The sequence below is a fragment of the Microtus oregoni genome, unplaced genomic scaffold (assembly GCF_018167655.1).
Source record: "Microtus oregoni isolate MIOR12 unplaced genomic scaffold, Mior012 000021F_ref0000039, whole genome shotgun sequence".
Classification (NCBI taxonomy): Eukaryota; Metazoa; Chordata; class Mammalia; order Rodentia; family Cricetidae; genus Microtus; species Microtus oregoni.
Genome location: NW_024543080.1, coordinates 35,512,657 through 35,524,346, shown reverse-complemented (window position 1 = coordinate 35,524,346; position 11,690 = coordinate 35,512,657). Strand labels below are relative to the sequence as shown.

Genomic DNA, 11,690 nt, shown 5'->3' with positions numbered 1-11,690 from the left:
CCTTTGAATATTCAAGAAGCATACAAAACACCAAACAGACTGGATCAAAGGAAAACTTCCCCTCACCATATAATAATCAAAACACAAAATATACAGGTTAAAGAAAGAATACTAAAGCTGCAAAGGAAAAAGGCCAAGTAACTTATAAAGGTAAACCGATCAGACTTACACCTGATTTCTCTATGGAAACAATGAAAGCCAGAAGGTCCTGGATAGAAGTACTGCAGAAGCTAAGAGACCATGGATGCAAGCCCAGACTACTCTAGCCAGCCAAGATTTCATTCACTATAAATGGAGAAATCAAGACATTCCAGGATAAGAACAAATTTAAACAATACGTACCCACGAATCCAGCCCTACAGAAAGTAATAGAAGGAAAACTGCAACCCAAGGAATCCAACATTGCCGACGCCGCCTACAATAACTCAGGCATCTAGCGACCCTTCACTAGCACAACTCAAAGAAGGGAGACACACAAATTCTACTTCCAAATACAACAAGAATATCCGGCATGAACAACCACTGGTCATTAATATCACTTAATATTAATGGTCTCAATTCACCTATAAAAAGGCACAGGCTAAGAGATTGGATAAGAAAACAGGATCCAACATTCTGCTGTTTGCAAGAAACACATCTCAACCACAAAGACAGGCATCTACTCAGAGTAAAGGGTTGGGAAAAGGTCTTTCAAGCAAATGGTCATAGGAAGAAAGCAGGTGTGGCCATATTAATTTCTAACAAAACTGACTTCAAACTAAAATCAATCAGAAGAGATTGAGATGGACACTTTATACTCATAACAGGAACAATTTGTCAGGATGACGTCTCAATCCTGAATATTTACACCCCTAATATAAAAGCACCCACGTATGTAAAAGAAATATTACTAAAACTCAAGGCAGACATCAAACCACACACACTAGTAGTAGGAGACTTCAATACACCTCTCTCAGCAATGGACAGGTCAATCAGACAGAAACCTAATAGAGAAGTAAGAGAACTACTGGAGGTAATGAAGCAAATATACTTAACAGACATCTATAGAACATTCCACCCAAATAGGAAAGAATATACCTTCTTCTCTGCAGCCCATGGAACCTTCTCGAAAATTGACCGGATACTCGGAAACAAAGGAAACCTCCACAGATACAAAAAAATATCAGTGTCCAGCTGTGTCTTATCAGATCACCACGGATTAAAGTTAGAATTCAACAACAATCCTACCTCCAGAAAGCTGACAAACTCATGGAAACTGAACAGTCAACTACTGAACCACACCTGGGTCAAGGAAGAAATCAAGAAAGAAATTAAAGTCTTCCTTGAATTTAATGAAAATAAAGGGACAATATACTCAAACCTATGGGACACTATGAAAGCAGTGCTAAGAGGAAAGTTCATAGGACTAAGTGCCCACTTAAAACAGAGAAAGCATACATCGGAGACTTAACAGCACACCTGAAAGCTTTAGGAAAAAAAAGAAGCAGACATGCCCAGGAGGAATAGAAGACTGGAAATAATCAAACTGAGGGCTGAAATCAACAAAATAGAAACACAGAAAACAATCCAAAGAATCAATGAAACAAAAAGTGGGTTCTTGGAGAAAATCAACAAGATCGACAAACCCCTATCCAAACTAATTAAACGACAGAGAGAGAACACACAAATAAATAAAATCAGAAATAAAAAGGGGGACATAACCACAACACAGAGGAAATTCAGAGAGTCATTAGATCTTACAACCAAAGCCTATATGCCACAAAACTGGAAAATGTAAAAGAAATGGACACTTTTTTAGATAAATACCATTTACCAAAGTTACACCAGGACCAGGTGAACAATCTAAACAGACCTGTCAGTTGCGAAGAATTAGAAGCTGTTATCAAAAACCTCCCTTCCAAAAAAAGCCCAGGACCAGATGGTTTCAATGCAGAATTCTACCAGAACTTCCAAGAAGACCTAATACCTATACTCCTTAATGTATTCCACAATATAGAATCAGAAGGGTCATTACCAAATTAGTTTTATGAAGCTACAGTTACTTTGATACCAAAACCACACAAAGACTCAACCAGGAAAGAGAATTACAGGCCAATCTTACTCATGAATATCGACGCAAAAATCCTCAACAAAATACTGGCAAATCAAATCCAAGAACACATCCAAAAAAATTATCCATTATGATCAAGTAGGCTTCATTCCTCAGATGCAGGGTTGGTTCAACATACGAAAATCTATCAATGTAATCCAGCATATAAATAAACTGAAAGAAAAAAAACATATGATCATTTCATTAGATGCTGAAAGAGCATTTGACAAAATTCAACATCCATTTATGTTAAAAGTCTTGGAGAGATTAGGGATACAAGGGTCATACCTAAATATAATAAAAGCTATTTACAGCAAGCTGTCAGCTAACATTAAATTAAATGGAGAAAAACTCAAAGCCATCCCACTAAAATCAGGAACACGACAAGGATGTCCACTCTCTCCATACCTCCTCAATATAGTGCTTGAAGTCCTAGCAATAGCAATAAGACAACATAAAGGGATCAAGGGGATTCGTATCGGAAAAAGAGAAGTTAAACTCTCGTTACTTGCAAATGATATGATAGTATACATAAGCGACCCCAAAAACTCTACCAAAGAACTCCTACAGCTGATAAACGCCTTTAGTAATGTGGCAGGATACAAGATCAACTCCAAAAAATCAGTGGCCTTCCTATACACTAAGAGTAAGGAAACAGAGAGGGAAATTAGAGAAGCATCACCTTTCATGATAGCCAAAATAGCATAAAATATCTTGGGGTAACTCTGACTTAGGATGTGAAAGATCTATTTGACAAGAACTTTAAGTCTTTGAAGAAAGAAATTGAAGAGGACACCAGAAAATGGAAGGATCTCCTTTGCTCCTGGATTGGGAGGATCAACATAGTAAAAATGGCAATTCTACCAAAAGCAATCTATAGATTCAATGCAATCCCCATCAAAATCCCATCAAAATTCTTCACAGATCTGGAGAAGACAATAATCAACTTTATATGGAAAAATAAAAAACCCAGGATAGCCAAAACAATCTTGTACAACAAAGGAGCGTCTGGAGGCATTACCATCCCTGACTTCAAACTCTACTACAGAGCTACAGTATTGAAAACAGCTTGGTATTGGCATAAAAACAGAGAAGTCGACCAATGGAATCGAATAGAAGACCCTGACATTAACCCACAAACCTATGAACACCTGATTTTTGATAAAGGAGCTAAAAGTATACAATGGAAAAAAGAGAGCATCTTCAACAAATTGTGCTGGCAAAACTGGATGTCAACCTGTAGAAGAATGAAAATAGATCCATATCTATCACCATGCACAAAACTCAAGTCCAAATGGATTAAAGACCTCAATATCAGTCCGAACACACTGAACCTGATAGAAGAGAAAGTGGGAAGTATTCTACAACACATGGGCACAGGAGACCACTTCTTACGTACAACCCCAGCAGCACAGACATTAAGGACCTCATTGAATAAATGGGACCTCCTGAGACTGAGAAGCTTCTCAAAAGCAAAGGACACTGTCACTAAGACACAAAGACAACCCACTTACTGGGAGAAGATCTTCACCAACCCCGCAACTGACAAAGGTCTGATCTCCAAAATATATAAAGAACTCAAGAAACTAGACCGTAAAAATCTAATCAACCCAATTATAAAATGGGGCATTGAGCTGAACAGAGAATTCTCAACGGAAGAACTTCAAATGGCCAAAAGACACTTAAGGTCATGCTCAACTTCCTTAGCAATCAGGGAAATGCAAATCAAGACAGCTTTAAGATACCATCTTACACCTGTCAGAATGGCTAAAATAAAAAACACCAATGATAGCCTTTGTTGGAGAGGTTGTGGAGAAAGGGGTACACTCATCCATTGCTGGTGGGAATGCAAACTTTTGCAACCACTTTGGAAAGCAGTATGGCGGTTTCTCAGGAAATTCGGGATCAACTTACCCGTGGACCCAGCAATACCACTCTTGGGAATATACCCAAGAGAGGCCTTATCGTACAACAAAAGTATATGCTCTACGATGTTCATAGCAGCATTGTTTGTGATAGCCAGAACCTGGAAACAACCTAGATGCCCTTCAATGGAAGCATGGATGAAGAAAGTATGGAATATATACATATTAGAGTACTACTCAGCAGTAAGAAACAAGGACTTCTTGAATTTTGCATACAAATGGATGGAAATAGAAAACACTATCCTGAGTGAGGTAAGCCAGGCCCAAAAAGAGGAACATGGGATGTACTCACTCATATTTGGTTTCTAGCCATAATCCAAGGACACTGAGCCTATAATTAGTGATCCTAGTGAAGCTAAATAAGGAGAACCCAAAGAAAAACATATAGGCATCCTCCTGAATATTAACCTCAGCAAGCGATGAAAGGAGACAGAGACCCACATTGGAACACAGGACTGAAATCTCCAGGTCCAAACCAGGAGAAGGAGAGAGAGCACGAGCAAGGAACTCAGGACCATGAGGGGTGCACCCACACACTTAGACAATGGGGATGTTCTACTGGGAACTCACCAAGACCAGCTGGCCTGGGTCTGGAAAAGCCTGGGATAAAACTGGACTCTCTGAACAAAGTGGACAATGAGGACTACTGAGAACTCAAGAACAATGGCAATGGATTTTTGATCCTACTGCACGCACTGGCTTTGTGGGAGCCTAGGCAGTTTGGATGCTCAACTTACTAGACCTGGATGGAGGTGGGTGGTCCTTGGACTTCCCACAGGACAGGGAACCCTGATTGCTTTATGGGCTGGGGGGGGGACTTAATTGGGGGAGGGGGAGGGAAATGGGAGGCAGTGGCGAGGAAGAGACAGAAATCTTTAATATATAAATAAATTAAAAAATTAAAAAAAAATTTACAAGGCAAATCAAATATTTACATGGAATCAACCAACCTAAATAATGCAAAAATTTTGACAAGCAGAAAATTTTAGAGAGCTAACACACCTGATATCAATGTCACAAAACTGCACTATGTAAAATGTTATAATTATAGTTAAAATGTTATAATTTGGGCTTTAAATTATTTTTTTAAGAAAATGAACAGCTTAGAAGTTGACCCAATGGTATAGAGGTATGAAAGTTGGTTGGAGGGTTTTTTATTGTTGTTTGATTCTTTGTTTTACTCTGTTTTGTTTCAGCTGAATATGCAGAAGCAAGGGGGATCATGTGGGAATAGTAAACTTCAATTGAGAGGCTTGTACTTTGGCAAGTCTGTGGTGCATTTTCATAATTAATTGTTGACCTCGGGGACTTAGTCCATCTCTGCGGGATGCCTTCTTTGGGCAAGTGGTCCTGAGCTGTAGGAAAGAGAAAATGGAGCACACAAGGGAGAGCAAGAAAGCAAGCAACATTCTCTCATGGTCTCTGATGTGCTTTTGCTGCCTCCCACTTCCCACCTGACTTCACACACTGACTTCCCTCAACAAGGAGCTGTGATGTGGAAGTGAAAATAAATAAACCCCTCCCTCTCCAAGTTGACTATGATCTTTATCACATCAAGGGAAACCTAACTAGAACAGTCTTTGATTCCAGGAAGGGGAGTTCTCTGACAGATATGACAATGTTGACTTTTTTTTTTTTAAAATAAACCTGAGAAATTTTGAAACTTTGGAGTTTTAAAAAAAGTGTTTGAATTCTACTAGCAGGCTGTGCTTTCAAGAGTCTGAAAGCTGGTGCTGAGAGCAAACCAATCAAGACCCACCTCGCGAGGTTTCAGAAAGAATCAGGAACAGTAACAGCAACTGAGCAAGGGACTTCTCTGATAGTGTTTCTGCAAAAAATGTGGTTACTCTCTGAAAAGGTGATAAGAACTTTCCTGAGGTTAAATTTCAAAATACTTGACTAATTTATTTGACAGGAGTAATTTCGGGGCACCATAATATTGAAGGTGTGGCATGGTTATTAATAGTGACTGTTACCTAGGTATGCAATGAAATAGAGCAAGTGGAACAGAGAACACAGAATGTGCAGTTTAAGGAGACAAAGAACACTGCTAATGTAAGATCACAGCCAAGGCTTGTGCTGAAAGACATAAGGAGGTTAGCGTCATTAAGGAGACATATGTTCTACATTGCAATAAAGAAAAGAGTCCTCACAGGTCAAGACCCACCCAACTAAGCTTCCAACCTGTGAAAGAGATCCTGAGGACATCTTCTACAAAACAACCAAAGAGAAAGGCTGCTTCAACAGCATTCTAGGAACTTAGGGTCTATCCCATACTGGCTGAGTGCTGCTGGTTTTAGAGTCATGATGGATACAAGAGTAAAGCAGCCATGATATATCTGTCCATGCTTTCAGAGGTCTACTAAGGCCAGGCAAGGGGAGGCTCTGAGAGAGCAAGGGGCTCTGAGAAGCCATTTCATGAAGAGGCAGAAGTAAAGCTTGGCTTCCAGGGGAGAACCCTTATGGTAAGAAGTCAGATCTTTAGTATATCTGCCAAAGAGAGCTAGGTGCTTGGAAAAGAATCAGCCCAAAGGAAAAAGTTGTATTGTCGGTAACAAATATGAAAGGGCAGAGTCATCTAAGCCATTTGGCACTGGACATGGAGCTACAAGATATGGTGATTGGTCTGCTGGGTTTTAGTCTAGTTTTGATCTGGCATTTATGCCCCACCCCTCCTTTTGTGATGGCAATGTGTATTCTGTGTTATTATACACTGGAAATATGTAATTTCCCTTTTCGTTTTCCTGTGGGTTCCAATTAAGACACTGCCATGAGTCTCAGAACACACTTTGGATTTTTAAATAGTTTAAAGCTGTGAAAGCCTGAGAGGACTTTTGAAGGTGGATAAAATGCATTTTGCATTTATTGGTCATGACCCTATGGAGATCAGGAAGTGGGATGTAGTGATTTGAATGGGAAGGACCCCCATAAGTTCATGTATTTGAACACTTGGTCACAAGTTGGTGGAACTGTGTTTACATCTTCTTGCTGTAAAGTAATCACCATTACGAACTCTAATCTTCTAGAAACAAAAACGCAAAGAAGCTTTCTTCTATAAGTTACTTTGGTCACAGTGTTTTATCACAGCCACAGAAAAGTGAGTAATACAGCAACTCAATATAAAAATTAATGCTTTCTTAAAACTATATTGGAATGATAGAATAATTATATGTCAAATAGAAAAGAAGTTAACCCAGACCCAAAAACATGAACATGGGATATACTCACTCATAATTGGTTTCTAGCCTTAAATAAAGGTCAGTGAGTCTATAATTGGATATCCTAAAGAAGCTAAATAAGAAGGTGAACCCAAAGAAAAACATATAGCGATCCTCTTGGGTAGGGGAAGTAGACAAGATTGCCAGGCAAAAATCGGGATCTTAAGGGTGGGGGGGAGGGGGGTAAGGGGAGATGGGGAGAGAAAAGTGAGAAGGGTAGGATGGGGAGAACTTGGGGCAATGGGATGATTGGGATAAAGGAAGGTTGGATAGGGGAGCAGGGAAGCACATATCTTAATTAAGGGTTGGGAAGAGACTTGGACCTAGAGGGGCTTCCAGGTGCCCAAGGCGAGGTCCCCAGTTAGTTCCTGGGGCAGCAGAAGATAGGGAACCTGAAATGATCCTATCCTATAGCCATACTGATGAATATTTTGCATATCACCATAGAACCTTCATCTGGCAATGGATGGAGATAGAGACAGAGACCCACACTGGAGTACAGGACTGAGCTCCCAAAGTCCCAATGAGGAGCAGAAGGAGGGAGAACATGAGCAAGGAAGTCAGGACCAAGAGGGGTGCACCCACCCATGGAGACAGTGGGGCTGATCTATTGGGAGCTCACCAAGGCCAGCTGGACTGTGACTGAAAAAGCAGGGGATAAAACCGGACTCTCTTAATATGGCGGACAATGAGGGCTGCTGAGAAGCCAAGGACAATGGCACTGGCTTTTGATCCTACTTCATGTTCTGGCTGTGTGAGAGCCTAGCCAGTTTGGATGTTCACCTTCCTAGACCAGGATGGGGGGGGGAGGACTTTGGACTTTCCACAGGGCAAGGAACCCTGACTGCTCTTCAGACTTGAGAGGGAGGGAGAGAGGAGTGGGGGGAGAGGGAGAGGAGTAGGGGGACAGGAAGAGGAGTGGGGGGGGCAGGAGTGGGAGGCTGGGAGGAGGCGGAAATTGTTTTTTTCTCAATAAAACAAAAAGAAAGTTAAAAAAAAGAAGTTAAAGAACTTTGAGTCACATATTAAAGCATAAATAAAAGACAACTTACAGATATAAACACAAGTATATAAAACTACATAACACTGAACAGGCATAGAAAAATTCATTCATGAAGACGGTGTTCTGCACAATGTCTTAAGTAATTTTCATGCACATAAAATTAATCAGTTAATGAATTTTGAAAAATGAATGCATTTGCCAAGCCTAAATACAAGAGAAGGTTCTTAGTCTTACTGCAACTTGATATTCCATGCATTACTGATACCCATAGGAGGCCTCACCTTTCTGAACAGGAACAGAGGAGGAGTAGATTGAAGGCAACAGGCAGAGGGAAGGTGGGAGGAGGTACTGGAGGAGAGGAAGGAAGACACATGCAGTCCGAATGCAAAAGAAAGAGAGAGAGAGAGAGAGAGAGAGAGAGAGAGAGAGAGAAAGAGGGGGAAGGGAAGGGAGGAAGAGAGGGAAGGAAGGAAAGAGAAATGTGAAGACAAACAGGAAATAAGTTCCAACTATCCTACATTCCTATTAAGAAAAAGGAGATGTTTCAAGGTGATTGGTCAAGTAAGAAAAATTTCACTACAGGAGTTTGTTCCAAATTTTATTGGAACTTCAGATACATACACACACACAAAAAAAAATCCCCTTCAACAAAAATCTTAAAATGTCTTCCAATGATATATAAGACCATTGGAGCCAAATTTACATTTCTAATCTAGACTGTTTAACTTACAGTGTTAAACATAGCTCTTAATTTATACCAGGCTTGTTATAAGTAGGTTTCTGGAAATGTTGATGAGAGCTATAGCCATAAATTATAAAATTGGGCAACTCTTTAGGAAAATATATGGATGGTGCAGCTTACAAAATAATATAGTTACAAAAAAACATATTCATTGTACAAAGGTCTTCAAGTAATTCCATATAATTTTCAATGTCAATTTCTTTTAGGATCAAAAAAGACATATCAATTAATGAATTCCATATATAACAGAACTGTAATTGCATTTAAGATTAAAGTACAAAAGTCTTTAATTTTTTTTTACTGCAGTCGTGTGGCCTTGTTTATTGTTGCACTGTGGTTTAGTTCACCTAGTTGGTGGCCAGAAATAACATGGTGTAACAGAAATGCTGGGACTAGAGAGATAGCACAGTTGTTAAAAGTGCATGGTGCACAAACAGGAAGACCTGAGGTCTATTCCCTACCACCCATTTAAAAAAGAAGAGATCATCATGGTATAGGCTTGCAATCCTAACCCTACAGAGATGTGAAATGGAAGACAATGGGGAGCATGCTATACAGCTAGTCATGATGAATGGATGATCTTCAGGGCCAGTGAGAGATCCTGTTTCAAAACATACCTTGGAGAATAATATAGTTAGGTACAAGAAAAGGACCTCTATGTGGACATACCCAAACTCATGAACGTATATATACATATATAATATACACATAAATAAATATCTTAATATTTTAAAAATCAGCTCTGATTAAAACTTCCATATAAATAGATTTGCAAGAATTGAATAGTAGAAGACATTTCTCCTTATTCTTCTAATTTGTTGGACAATATTAATTAATTTATAAACTATACTCATTGGTATACTTAGTACTACTTTCATATGTAGGTATATATGTGTGTATATATGATATACATATACATATATGATATGCGTATGTGTATATGGGTATATATATGAATCCATACATAAATACAAACAAAATATATAAACACAAACATATAATTCATTCTTATTTATAATAGTTATGCCTTGAGATCCTGAGTAAAACCATGAATAATTCAAACTAGTGACTGTGATTTCTTTTCCTATATGTGTGTGTGACTATGATACATTTTAATTTGCATGCTGACGTGGGACTTCCATCTGTATGCTATGAATATGTTTTATTACCACTTGATGGAGGAAGGTCATTGGCTAATAAAGGAACTGCCTTGGCCCATTTTATTGGTTAGAGGATAGGTGGGAGGAGTAAACAGAACAGAACGCTGGGAGGAAGAGGAAGTGAGCTCAGTCTCGACAGCTCTCCTCTAGGGAGCAGATGCCTGAGAGAGACGCCATGCCCCGCTCCCGGGATGAAGCTCCGACCCAGGATGGACATAGGCTAGAATCTTCCTGGTAAGCGCACCTTGTGGTGCCATACACAGATGATTAGAAATGGGCTAAATTAATATGTGAGAATTAGCCTAGAAGAGAATGGGCCAAGCAGTGTTTAAATGAATACAGTTTGTGTGTTGTTATTTCGGGCATAAGCTAGCCGAGCAGGCGGCTGGGGTGCTGGGAACGCAGCCCCCCGCCGCCCATATTACTACAGATATGGCGCCCAACGTGGGGCTCGAACCCATGACCCTGAGATAAAAAGTCTCATGCTCTACCGACTGAGCATAGGGCGGCGGCGGGGCTGCGTCCCCAACACCCCAGCTGCCTGCCCTATTTACTACAACCACTGGTTATTAAAGAAACTGTTTTGGACAATGGATTAGTACAGTAAAGCCAGGAGGGAAATTCAAACAGAAATATAGAGAAAAAGTAGATGGAGTCAGAAAGATGCCATGTAGCTGCCAAAAGAGACAGACTCTTACCGGTAAACCACAAGTCTTGAGGCAATACCTAGTTTAATAGAAATAGATTAGTTTAACATGTAAGAGTTAGTTGATAAGAAGCCTATGCTATTGGCTAAGCAGTGTTGTAATTAAACATAGTTTCTGTGTGATTATTTCCTGGGAGGCTGGGAAATGAACAAGTAGTCTCTGCCTACAGTATTTAAGAACAATAAGAGATTGATTAATGACAAACATGCATAGACTAACAGGAAAATACAAAAGTACACTATATAAAATCACACGAAAGCAGCCTCTGTTCCTCTTTCATCTTACCTTGCTGCACTGTCAAAATTTCATTTAAAGGAACTATCTGATGTCTTTTCTGAATTGAGAACATGCCCTTTGGTAACACCATTAAACAAAACAAAACAAAACAAAAAAAAACCATTGAGCACAAGCACTGTCATAAAAGTAGTCAAACTGGTTACCAAAATAGCTAAATGATTAACAAGTGGCTTTCATGTATTTTGTGTATGTGCTGAACAAAAAGAAGTTGTATAAACCCATCTGGATGGAATGGAATAGGTGCTATACAATTATACTACATAAAATGCACCTAGCCTTCATATATATACACATATGTATGTATATGTTTAAATATAAGGTTTTATATATACGCATACATGTATATGTTCATATGTGTGCATATATATACTTCTTTCCCTCACAATCTTCCCTCTTCTTTTAAAAGTCCCTTTTCTACATTCATATCTTTATATTTAACCAAGACTGTTTGTATGTTTGAGTTTTGCACAATGCTCTGGAGACTGGTGAACTCATATGTGGGTAGGGTTGAAAGTAACTGTCTCCCAGAAACCATCAGTAAGTAGCCAA

The 11,690-nt window shown here is 39.4% G+C and overlaps 1 non-coding gene across 1 annotated transcript; it reads right to left on the bottom strand.

Moving 5' to 3' along the window:
- Positions 1-10,570: 10,570 nt before the first annotated feature.
- Trnak-uuu lies at positions 10,571-10,647 on the bottom strand. Its single transcript has one exon. It is a non-coding gene; the product is annotated as a tRNA-Lys (tRNA).
- Positions 10,648-11,690: the final 1,043 nt, after the last annotated feature.